The sequence below is a fragment of the Phodopus roborovskii genome, unplaced genomic scaffold (genome assembly GCF_943737965.1).
Source record: "Phodopus roborovskii unplaced genomic scaffold, PHOROB, whole genome shotgun sequence".
Classification (NCBI taxonomy): domain Eukaryota; kingdom Metazoa; phylum Chordata; class Mammalia; order Rodentia; family Cricetidae; genus Phodopus; species Phodopus roborovskii.
In genome coordinates this window covers 2,510,630-2,523,905 of record NW_026126566.1, presented here as the reverse complement: position 1 = coordinate 2,523,905, position 13,276 = coordinate 2,510,630, and the positions used below count along the sequence as shown (strand labels likewise).

The 13,276-nt window shown below is 43.5% G+C and overlaps 1 protein-coding gene across 1 annotated transcript in view; it reads right to left on the bottom strand.

The window, feature by feature from the left end:
- Wdr33 (WD repeat domain 33) overlaps positions 1-6,429 on the bottom strand; it is a 92,949-nt gene extending 86,520 nt beyond the window's left edge. Inside the window, exon 1 of the mRNA XM_051202298.1 lies at positions 6,247-6,429. The gene's annotated coding sequence lies outside the window, so the exon portion shown is untranslated. The remainder of the gene's footprint in view (positions 1-6,246) is intronic.
- Positions 6,430-13,276: the final 6,847 nt, after the last annotated feature.

Sequence of the window (13,276 nt, the reverse complement as noted above, 5' to 3'; positions counted from 1 at the left end):
TATATAGCTTAATGATAAAAGTGCTGGACTAACATGTACAAGATCCCAGACTCAAGTCTCACTCAGCACCACACCCAACAAAATAAACTAGCAAGGCACGTATTAAGCTAAGTATATTTCATAGAAACTATTCTGGGCTACATCTACCCTAACCCAATCAGAAAATTAAAGCTCATTGTGATGTCACAAGTCTGTAGTCCCAGTACTCAAAAAGCAGGGCAGCAAGAGGATTAGAGAACTGATGCAAGTTTGAGGCCAGCCTGGTCCACATAGTAAGCTCCAGGCCACACAAAGCTACACAGTACAACCCTGCCCCAAAAGATAAAAAAGGAAAAGACAGAAGGAAGAAAAGAGAAAAAAATTAAAACACCAAAGTGGAGACGGCTGGAGGAATGGCCTAGCAGTAAAACCACTTCTTAGCATATTGGACTGTGGGCTCACACATGCTAAGAAAACATCAAACCCCTGAACTACACTGTTCCTATGTACCTTGACATACCAACAATTTTTAAAGCAGAAACAATTGCTTTATTAGAATCCCCAGTGGCTTAGTCAACAATCATCAATCACTAGTTAAAACTTTGAGAAGCAAGGTACTCACAACAGGATGCCAAAATCACCATCCACAGTCCAAGAGTAATTATAAAGTTTAATTTGGGGGTGGGGGGAATACTGGAGGGGTAGGTGTGCAGCTCCAGACTGGGTTTCTCTATATAGCCCTGGCTGTCCAGGAACTCAAACCATACCAGGTTGGCCTCAACATCAAGAGATTCAATTGCTCCTGTCTCCCAGGTGCTATGATTAAGTAGTGTGCCACCACCACCCGGCCAAGTATATTTTTTTAAAATAATTTTAAATTATTTTTAAAATTTTTAAATTTTTAAATTAATTTTTAAAATAATTCGGGTGTTTTTCCCGAATGTATGTTCTGTGTGAGAGTGTCAGATTCCTTGGAACTAGAGTTACAGACAGCTATGAGCTGCCAAGCATGGTACCCACAGGTATTGGGAACTAAACCCAAGTCTCCTAGAAGAGACTTGTTCTTAATCACCAAGCCATCTCTCTCCAGCCCCAGAGTTTATTTCTTATACAATCATGTTGAAATAAAATATTTAAGAAGCAAACAAAATTATTAAAGAGTGAAAGTAAATGACATCACAAATCCCAGAAGAGCCTTGAGTCAAAGTTTTGAAGGAAATCCATTAGTTCTTCAATTTTATGCTTAGGTTTCACTTTTTCCTGGGGCGGGGGTAGGGTGGGAGGTGTTTGAGACAGGGTTTCTCTATGTAGCCCTGGCTGTTCTGTAGACCAGGCTATCCTTGAACTCAAGAGATCTACCTGCCTCTGTCTCCTGAGCACTGGGATTAAAGGGACTACCAACAGTCTCTCAGTTTTACTGGGGCTGGCCTCAAATTCATGTGCCCTTGCTGGGCAGTGGTGAATGCCTTTGATCCGAGCACTTGGGAGGCCGAGGCAGGTGGATCTCTGTGAGTTCGAGGCCAGCCTGGTCTACAGAGCAAGTTCCAGGACAGGCTCCAAAGCAATACAGAGAAACCCTGTCTTGAAAAACCAATAAATCAATAAATAAATAATAAAAGTGTGGCAGGTGTGATAGTATTTATAACCCTGCATTTTGGAGGTAAGAGGAACACCATGAGGTTGAGGCCAGCCTGGACTACAAGATTTCAACCTAGCCTGCACAAGAGAATGTCCTGTCTTAAACAAACAAAAAACCTCCCAAATGAAAAAAATTACACAAAAAAATAGAAAAATGCAATGTTGTGAGATTCCATCTCACTCAATAAAAAAGCCAGAGCTGGAGAGATGGATGGCCCAGCAGTTAAAGAATCACTGACTGCTCTTTCAGGAAACTTGGTTTACCAGGGTTTCTGATCCAATCTTCAAGCTTCCTGGGGCACTTCACACACATGGTACACAGACATGGATGCAGACAAAACACCCATACACACAGAAAATTTAAAATAATCTTTAAAAAAAAAAGAAGAAGAAGAAGACTGGCCAGCGGTGGTGGAGAATGCCTTTAATCCCAATCCCAACCCTGGGGATGTACAGACAGGCAGATCTGGAATTCCAGGCCAGCCAACATCGTGAGATCCTGACTCAACAACAACAAAAATACTGGAAAGGATGTGAGTCGAGAAGAAAACTAATCCAGATCTACTAGTAGAATGTAAACTTCTGCAGCCACTACAGAATTCCTCAAATAGGAAAAAAAAAAAAAAACCCTTACCATTATGACCCAGCTAACCCTCTCCTAAGTATATGAAACCTTAAATTTACATACCAGGGATACTTGCACATCCTGTGCTATTCACAATAACCAGAAAATGGAACTAGTTTAGAAGCCCATCAACCAATGAGTGAAGGAAAAATGATGGAACACATCTATAATTCCTTCATTTGAAAGGCAAAAGATCTCTACAAGGGCAGCCTAGTCTATCTCAGTGGTGAATCTATGCAGTACACATTCAATCACTTTTCATATTTCAGCTGGCCAGTGGTGGTCCACACCTTTAATCCCAGCACTCAGGAGGCAGAGGCAGCCTGGTCTACAGAGTGAGTTCCAGGACAGCCAGGGCTACACAGAGAAACCCTGTTTCAAAAACCTAAAAATAAATTAAAATTCGTATTTCTTACTGTGATTGGAAAGTGAAGTCACTTTTGGAGATAGGGTTTCACTACATAGCCTACATTCACTACTATACAGTCTGGCCTGGAACTCACTATGCCTGCCTCTGTCTCCTGGGGTTCTGGGAGTAAAGGCACGTACTATCCCACCCATAACAATTATCATTCTTATATATAAGGAAACTGAGGCAGAGTTTAATAAACTGACCCATTTAAAAGCAAACTGCTTTAGAGTTGAAGGTATAGTTCAATGATGTAACACAAACTTAAAATAGATAAGCTCCTGAGTTCAATACTCATCACGCCCTTACTCCTCATCTAAAACTAGCTTAGTGATGAACTCAGCTTGCAAACCTAGGTCACCTGCTAGGGCATCCCATAATTTTCTTACAATACATCTCCCTAGGGTTTGGAATTAATAAACACTTAAATTATGAAAATAAGGCACTACATAAATTTATGAAGCTGTTATTCTACCTAAAAATTGCTAAAATATTTCCAGTCTAGGAAGAGTAAAAGTAATGGAGGTCATACTTTCCAACATGCTGACAAGCTTTGGAGTCCAAGACAACTGGTATGTCACCAGGAAAACATGTCCAAGTGGAACTCAAGCCTAAGCCACAGCTAACAACAAAGATAAAATTCTGAAGTACTAAAACTGTGGTCTGGGGCAGGTATGCTCAGGGGCTCCTTGGAGAAAGGCAGTGATCGACAAGAGCAGAATCCACATGGTTAAAGAAGAAAAACAACACCCCTGCCACGCGTGGTGATGCACACACCTTTAATCCCAGCACTGGGAAGAGGTAGGCAGATCTCTGTGAGTTTGAGACCAGCCTGATCTACAGATAGAGTTCTAGAACAGGGTTCAAAACTAGAGAAACCCCGTCTCGGAAAAAAGAAAACCAGCCCCTTCAATATATCCTCTAACCTCTACTCATAATAAACATATGAAGAGTAAATGTAAATTCCTTTTTTTTTTTGTTTTGTTTTGTTTGTTTTTCAAGACAGGTAATGCTATGGAACCTGACCTGGAACTCCCTCTGTAGACCAGGCTGGCCTCCAACTCACAGAAATCTGCCTACCTCTTTCTCCCGAATGCTGGGATTAAAAGTGTGCGCCACCAATGCTGGGCCTGTAAATGTAAATTTCTAATGAAAAAAAAATGATGACAGTGAACATTTAGCTTCAACTAATATTACTTTACCTACAAATTAAAAACGTAAGTAAAATACCAAATTTATGTTAGATAACCTCAAAAGTATTACATAAATGCATTCCTGCCAATTTAAAAAAAACTCACTAATATCTTTGTTGGAGTTATGAAACTTTACCATGTCACTTTTCATTTTAAAATACAAACATTCGAGTCTGGCAATATCAAATAATATCAATCAAAACAAAACAAAAAAGAAAGACTTTTTGTTAACTTATGGGCTTTTTGGTTAATGGACCTTATTATTTAGCAAAGCAAGCTCTGAATACAAGACTTAAGAGGTCAGTAAAAATATTATTAAAGGTTTAGGTCAGGATAAAACTGTGACTCAAAATTTGTCATTTTGTATCTTTACCAACAGAAGAAATGGTAGGAACTAAGCTTTCAGCTTCATAAATAATAACTATTCGTTTTTTATTGTTGTTTGTTCGGTTGCTTGTTTTTTGAGACAGGGTTTCTATGTGAAGCCTTGGCTGTCCTGAAACTTACTCTGTAGATCAGGCTGGCCTGAAACTCAGATCTGGCCCTGCCTCTGCCTCCCCAAAATAAAAATGAATGTGCCTTCAAGCTCAGCAGTCAATTTACTTTTTTAAATGTACTGTGATGTAAACCAACTTTCTACCAAACTCTTTCCTAGGATTGGGGGACTAGTGTCAAAATGTTCCCCAAGTCTCTATAGCAAATAAACTAAATACAATACAAGGTTTTGGCCCAAAACTATACAGTATTTTACCTCTACTGGGCAAGGAAACAAGTTTAAAATGCAGAAGTACCTAATAGTAACAAAAGGTGGGTCTCAAATGCAATTAAGATTAGGAAAAGAAAAAATGCCACCAGGGAAACAATTAAAGTGTTTTCTTTTAACAGTCACTAAGAGCTTTGTTCTCTGTTTGGGTTAAACATTCACAGGCAAAAGGCTGCCTGCATTATATCCAGAGTGTTCGTTAAGGTTTTGTTCCCAAGTGGTGTATGTCACCACTGTGGCTTGGTTCCTGTCATCCAAAGCTCCCTAATAGCTAAGGCTTCCCCATCTAAAAGCTAAAGCATTCCTGACACACTTTTCTGACTTTGACTCCTAATCCAAGGAGGTAACCACTACAACCAACCTCTCCCTTACTCTGAAAGGCCAGCAACCACAACAGTTATAATCAAATATCAACACTTGCTCTCTTACACACACACGCGCACACAAACACAAGAATGTGACCCAATAAATCGTTCAGCATTAAAGTAGCTACTGCAACCTAAATTCAATCAAGACTCAGTGGAAAAGCCTTCTCCAGCTAACACTCCTCTGACCTACAAGGGGGGCGGAGGGAAGGCGAGCGCGCACAAACAAATGTGCAATTCCTCGATTAAAAAAAAAGAGAGAAACAAAACAGGAATTCTAGGTCAGATGTGGCCCACGCCTTTGATCCCATTCGGGAAGTGGAAGCAAGAGGATCAAAGAGTAAGGCCAGGTCAGGTATATAGCAAGTTAGTGCCAGCCTGGGTTATAGCAAACTCCAGTGGAGCAGACTAGTCATCCCATCGGTTGGGAGAATGAGACACGATGATTACCGCTAGGTTCGAAACTCAGACAACATAGTGAGTTTCTAGGCCAGCCTGGCTACACAGTGAAACCCTGTATCAAAAATAAAATAAAAATCAAACCAAACAAACAAAAAGGACCGCTAGCCAAGCCAGGTAGCGTGCGCCTATTATCTCTGGCTTGTGCCCTGCAGGTGGAAGACTGAAAATTCTCGGCAAACCCGGGCGATACAACTAGACGAGTCTCAAAGAAATAGGAAAAAGAAAAAGAAACCACAGACTCTTTCTAATACCATAAATATCTAGTTGCCAGGTGGCCTTTGTTTCTCTCACATACTGAGACCAGAATTTACTTCCAATTCAATTCAAAGTGGGGAATTAGTGTCTAGTGGGACATTTGTAAGGAGCCAGATAGGAATGAACCTCGTACAAAAGAGCAAGGCTCTGCCTTTCTCCGGGTCCCCAACACGGATCTCAATTTTAGAAAGCATTCAGGCTCAGTCTCCAGCCGTTTCTCCGGATTCCCAGGAACTTCTTTCTCCAGGCCCCTTCTGGGCAGCCCTCAAAGCCGCACTCGATTCCACTCCCCTCCCGTCCCAACGCGCTTCCTCCCTCCAACTTCTCGTCTCTGCGGCCGGCACGCCGTCCCGGCCAGGCCAAGGCTGCCCCACGGCCTCCTCCTCCCACAGTCCCTCCGCCGGGGCCCCCACCAGCCGCGGCCGGCCCCACAGATGCCCGTCCTCCCCTCTCCCGCGACCTGTCCCCTCCGGTCCCCCCGAAGCACGCAACGGCCGGGCCCGAAAATGGCGGAGCGCGACCGCCCGCGGCCCTCACGGGCCCATCCGCGCACTCACCGTGGGAGGCCGGGAGGGGCGCCTAACCGCGAGCGCGGTGTCCTTCGGCGCCGTAGGGAATGTCTCTCCCGTCTGGTCCTCTTCCCTTCTCCCCACTCTCAATTCCTCTCCTTCAAAGATGCAGCCGCCATCTTCCCCGAGGAGCCACCGAGCGTACGCCCGTGCGTCATCACGCCCACACGGTGCTACGTCACGCGCGCCTATACCGCAGGTCTCCCATAGGGCTCAAGTAAGAGCATGCGCGCAGGTGAGGGGTGGGGCCTGGATCTCCGGCGCCCAAAGATGTGAGTCTGTACTTGGACGGATCCAGACGCCAGAACCGTTCGCCCAACTGACTTTCTTCCTTGTGAGCTATCATGGATGCTCTCAAAAATATCCCATTTTTACAAAGCTAAATAAGACACTTGTTCAAGCCGGGAATAGTGGCTCATGCTTGTAATCCGAACACTTAAGAGGCTGAGACAGCCAGGACTGTTGTTACATAATGAAACTCTCTCTCAAAAAAAAAAAAAAAAAAAAAAAAAGAGGGGGAGAGAGGAGAACTACAGTGAGTTCAAGGCCCATCTTGCAGCCTACCCTATCTTAGTTTATCTCCTGTACATGGTGGAAAAGAAATAGAAATTCACCACAACTTGATGTGCACGCATACATAAAATAAATATTACCATTGACAAAAAGGGATGCGTATTTTGCTCGGTTGGTCAAGTGTAGGAGGCCTAAGGTACTCTCTGTAGCACTATATAACCGGTGTGATGGTCTATGAAGTGGAAGCAGGAGGGTCAGAAGTTCAAAGGCATCGTTGAATACACAAATTCAAGGTGTTAGGAAAGATTGATCTTTGTATCCACAAAAAGAAACACAGAAACAAAGAGAAAAAGACATTGCAAGGTAATTTCTTTTTGTATAAAAAGTGCACCACACCACAAACCCTTGCTAGCAGGAGCTGCTCACATGGTCTAGATGACCTGGGTCTGTTTTGTTTGTTTTGTTTTGTTATGTTATGTTTTTCGAGGCAGGGTTTCTCTGTGTAGCTTTGGAGCCTGTACTGGAACTAGCTCTGTAGACCAGGCTGGCCTCGAACTCACATCCGCCTGCCTCTGCCTCCCGAGAACTGGGATTAAAGCCACGCTCTACCATATCCAGACTTAAATGGTTTTGTGTATGAAAAGGATGTATGAGACAGAAAACAATTGTGGACCACACTTTTTGCCTTTAGCCTACACACACAAAAACAGCATACAGGACAGAAAGTGTTAAACACTCCAAAGCCTAACACACTATCTACAGAAAGTTTGCAATAGTCCACATCATCTTTATTTAACGGATGGAATTGCTTACTAACTATCCTTCCCTACTTGTCCAGTTCAGTCTTATACTGGATAGATGCAAGTCAAGCTAGAATCATTTGGGAAGATGGAACCTCAATTGAGAGAATGCTCCCACCAGATTGGTCTATGAGTTAGCTTGTGGTGCACTTTCTTGACTAATGATTGATGTGGGAGGGCCAACCCAGCTCATTGTAGGCAGTGTCACCTATGGGCTTGTGGTCCTAGATGCAATTTAAAAAAAAAAAAAAAAAAAAAAAGTTACAGAGAGCAAGCCAGTAAGGAACATTCCTCGGTGTCTTCTGCATTAGTTCCTTCCTCCAGATCCTTGCTTTGCATTCCTGCCCTGTCTTGTCTCAGGACAAGGACTGTTATCTGGAAGTGTAAGCAAAATAAACCCTTTCCTCCTCATGCTTTAGTCATGGTATTTTTCCACAGCAATAAAAACCCTAATGAAGACACCCTAGGTTTCAGGCAATGGAGTCCCTGGCATACCTGTGCTTGTAAACAAACACATTCACTCATGATTTTATCTGCTCCCCACATCACATAAACCAGGCATGGTGGGGCATCCCAGCACCTGGGATGTGGAGAGGAAGAAGAGTTCAAGGAAGTCCTTAGTTACCTAGGGTGTTGGAGGCTACTATTGGCTACGAGAGGTTAGGTGCTTTATGGGATTTTGAATCTAGGTCAAAAGGCAGCCTGAGAAATCCCTCAGTTGGCATTAGCAGATGTATAAAATAAGGAGAACCATGAAAGACTGATACTAGTAAAGGCTACAAAAGAGCCTGTGCATGGCTCTTGAATGCCTGACTTCAGCTATTTACGCACCCCTGCATGCCCCAAGGTGAATTCTGTACTGTAGTCACCTATCTGTCCTTTGACAAAATACCTGAGAAGTGTATTTATTTAATTTTTAAATTATTTTTTGGGGGGGTTGAGATATGGTTTCTCTGTATTGTTTTTGAACCTGTCCTAGCACTCACTCTGTAGATCAGGCTGGCCTCAAACTCACAGAAATCTGCCTGCGTCTGCCTCCCGAGTGTTGGGATTAAAGGCATGTGCCCAGCTAACTTTTAAATTCTTAAAGATGGTTTTAAATTATAAGTAGGGATGTCTGTAAGGATGGGTGTGCCCTTAGAAGCCAGAAAAGGCTGGGCATTGGTGTTCCACACCTTTAATCCCAGCACTCGGGAGGCAGAGGCAGGTGGATCTCTGTGAGCTTGGTCTACAGAGTGAGTTCCAGGACAGGCTCCAAAGCAATACAGAGAAACCCTGTCTTGAAAAACCGGGGGAAAAAAAAAAAAAAAAAAAGCCATTAATGTCAGATGCCCTGGTGCTGGAACCACTCAGCACATGTCCTGGGAACTGAACTGGAGTCCTCCACAAAAGCAATATGCACTCCTAGCTACTGGGATGGAGCTGACTGGATCCTACAACACAAGCTATGTGGGCTGTCGAAGGTTCTCAAGGCCTTTGCAGTTCAGACTGGGAGTGAACCCAGGTGGAGGACATGGAGCTATAGGGTTTGATTTACGTTGATGACTGTTGATTACACTTTGATTTGATTGTAACTGTGTCTTTCTTTTTGCTGTCTCATATAAGTTTTCATGTGTATGACTGTTTTGCCTGCATTAATGTCTGTGCATCATTGGCATGCCTGGTGCCCAAAGAAGGTAGAAGGGGGCATTGGATTTCGGGATTGAAATTTCAGGCACTCTGAGCTGTCATGTGGTTGCCAGGAATTTGATCCAGTCTGATCCAGGTCCTCTCCAAGAGCAGCAAGTGCTCTTAACCATTGTGCCATCTCTCCAACACTCACTCCCCTTATCCTCTGCAAGAACAAAAAGTGCTATTGGCTGAGTTCTCTCCACAGCCCCAACTGGAGTTTATTTATCTGCTTATTTGGTTTGGGTTCTGTGGGGTTTTTTTTTGGGGGGGGGGGACATGTTGAGACATGGTCCCACTGTAGCCTTAACTGCCCTGGAGTTCCCTTTGTAGACCAAGCAGGTCTTGAACTCACAGAGATCTGCTTGTCTCTACCTCCCAAGCGCTGGGATTAAAAGCGTGTGTCACCATGTCCAGGACTAAATTGTATTTATATTGTGATACTGATATTAATATGACGGTTGGGATAAACAAGGGTTATTAATTTTTAAAGTGTTTATTGGTTTTGTTTAGGCTTATATTTTGTTTGTTTGTTTTTGAGAGTCTATCCTGGAACTATATAGAACAAACACCCTGTCCTCAAATTCACAGAAATCTGCCTACCTCTGGATCTTAAATTCTGATTAAAGAATTTTTTGGTTTGGTTTGTTTTTCCAGACTGGATTTCTCTGTGTAACAGCTCTGGCTGTCCTGGAACTCACTTTGTTGGCCAGGCTGGCTTCAAACTCAGAGATCTGCCTGCCTCTCTCTCCCAAGTGCTGGGATTACAGGCATGCACCATCACTGCCCAGCTAAGAATTTTATGTGTGGGTGTTTCGTCTGCTTACGTCTGTGTGCCACATGCATGCAGCACCCATAGAGACCAGAAGAGGTGTCTGATCCTTGAAACCGGAGTTATAAATGGTTGTAAGACACTGTGTGGGTACTGGGAATCAAACCAAGATCCAGCTAGTGTTCTTAACTGTTGAGCCATCTCTCCAACTCCGGTTATTATGTGTCTCATCAACAAGGGGTTATTTGTGCTATTTAGTTGTTGTTTGTTTTTGATCAACTTTGCAAATTAGTCATCTAGGAAGAGAGAACAATTGGGAAAAAATGCCTCCATCAGATTGGCTGGAAGGCAAGTCTGTGGGGGCCTTTTCATGACTAATGATTGATGTGGTTGTCCTTGTCCTTAGTTAATATATTTTTTTTTAAAGCAAGCTGAGTAAAAAGCAAGCCAGTAAGCTGTATTTCTCTCTCTCTCTCTCTGTTTTTTTTTTTTTTTTTTTTTTTTTTTGGTTTTTCCAGACAGAGTTTCTCTGTGTAGCTTTGGAGCCTGTCCTGGAACTCGCTGTGTGGACCAGGCTGGCCTGGAACTCACAGAGACCAGCCTGTCCCTGCCTCCTGAGTGCTGGGAATAAAGGTGTGCACCACCACTGCCCAGCAGTGTTCTTCCATGGCCTCTGCTTCAGTTCTTGCCTGCTGATTCCTGCCCTGACTTCTTTCAGTGATAAGTCTGGGACCTGGGATGTATAAGCCAAATAAATCCTTTCCATAAGTTACATTAGTTAGTATTTTTTTTCAAAGACACTGAAAACCAAATTGGAACATCTATAGCATTCAAAAAGTCCTTAATTGGGTTTGAGCCCCAGTAACACATAAACAAGGTAACAAGGTGTGATGACAGAAGCCTGTAATCCTGGCACTCAATAGGTAGGGACTGGGGGACCGGGGGGGGGGGGGGGGGTCAGAAGTTCAGTTATCCTTGGCTATGAAAAAAGCATGTTTGAGGCCAGCCTGGGCTACAGGAGACCCTGACTAAAAGAAAAATTAGTAAATATTTATTTAACATACTGTTCCAAAGGTCACAATCCACAGTTGGGTGGCTCTATAGCTTTATGATGGCCAGGAAACAAAGACAAGAGGATGGAACCAATGGTAACATCTAAGCATACCTCCAGTGACCAATTCCCTTCACATAGGTCCTGCCTCTCCTAAGTGCTCATCACATTTGACAGCATATCAAATCATCATGATATAGTCCCTTTCCTAAAGCCCCAACTTAGAGTATTGCTATGTTGCAAACCAAGCTTTACATATGATCCTTGTAGGGCTCAAATTCAACTCTCTTCTTTAATCTCCCCCTTTGTACTATTATTAGGGTGGGGGTACTTTTTAAGGCAGGGTCTCACTTTGTAGCCTTACAGAAACCCACCTGCCTCTGCTTTCCAAGTGCTACCTTTGTAACTTTATTAGACGCCTTACACTTGCAGGTTCATTAAGTAGCCCTACAGCTTTCCAGACTATTTGACCACATTTCCCTTTCATTTCTCTTCCCTGTCAGGGAAGTGTCTCTTTTTCTTTGAGATAGGGTCTCATGTAGTTCAGACTTGCCTTTTATTTGCTATGTAGCTGAGGATGCCTGAGCTCCTAATCCTTTTGCACCTACCTCCCCAAGCACTGATACTGTAAACTTTACAAATAACTATTTCACAGCTGGGCTGTAGCTCAGTTGGCAGAATGTTTACCTAGCATGCAAGAGGACCTGAACTCAATCTCTAGTACTGCATAAAACCATGAACGGTGTCGTGAACAGTCTATAGGAGGAGGAAGAAAGATTACAAGCTATAGGCTTGCCTAGACCATGACTCAAAAACTGGGGAAAAAAGTAATGATCTTGTTATTGTAACAGCACCCTAATATCATGTTTGGCTAAGCAAGTTGTCTACATGCACAACTCTCCCTCCTCCCTTGCGTCCTTTCCTGCCAACCTTCCCAGATGGCCAGTGGACCCCATTTCTTCCAACACTGCAGAAAGTCAATTTCTCTGTTTTACATCACTTTTCTAAGCAGACAAGCACTGTACAGCTCTGTTCCATGGCTGCTGCCTCACACAGCATCTTCCAGCTACTCTCTCTATAGCTCCTTCTGCTGCAACCACTCCAGCCCTGGGACCATTGCACTCTGCACTTTTTGTAAGCAGGTTCTTCCCTGATTCCAGAGCAGCCTAACCAAACTCATCACCAATGGAGAACACCTGGCTTGTTTCCTTCAAGTGGGCTATAAGGTCCACCATCTTGAATCATAGAGGCCCATGATCACTTATAGGTCTTCATGAGATCTGGCCTGTTAACAGCCTCTCATGAAAGAAACAGGGAGGCTCACAGGGCTCATGAGCTCTTCTTTCAAGCATTTTCCCCTCACTTTCCCCCCTTCAGACAGGGTTTCAATATGTAGGTTTGGCTGTCCTGGAACCTTCTATGTATAATATCAGGCTGACTTAGAACTCAGAGATCTGCCTACCTCTGCTTCCTCCAGAGTTTTTTTTAAGACGCGAGGACACCAAGTGTGGTAGTGTGAATGTAATTGACCCCCAGAATCTCATAGGGAGTGGAACTATCAGATGTGGAGTTGTTGAAGGAAGTCTCACTGTTGGATGAGCCTAGAGGTCTTTTGCTTAAGCTTGGCTCAATTTCAGTTTTTTTCCTGTTGCCTGCAAGATGTAGGACTCTCAGCTCCAGCACCACGTCTGCCAGCACACCGCCACGCTCTCCACCACGATGATAATGCACTGAACTTCTGAAAGGGTAAGCAAGGCACCCCAATGAAATGTTTCCCTCATAAGAGCTGCCATGATCATGGTGCCTCTTCACAGCAACAAAAACTCTAACTAAGACAATTAGGTATACAACCAATGTCCTCTGCTGTTCTCCTTACATAGATACACATGCTTGCACATAGGTGTGTACAACACACAAACAGAAACAATAGGAATTTCAGCGAAAGGGTGTTACTCAAAAGTACAGCACTTGTCTAGCATGTACAAGGCTTTCCATCTGATCTCTAAAAGTTGCAAAGATGAGTAAGTAAATAAAATAAAAACAATTTAGGAACTAGCAAGATGGCCCATTGAATAACAGCACTTGCCACCAAGCCTGATGGCTTGAGTTCAACCCTGAAAATCCACATAGTGACAGAACTGATTCCTACAAGCTGTTCTCTGACCTCCACCCTCCATATATGTGCCATGGATCATGTACCCCCTCCCCATAAAA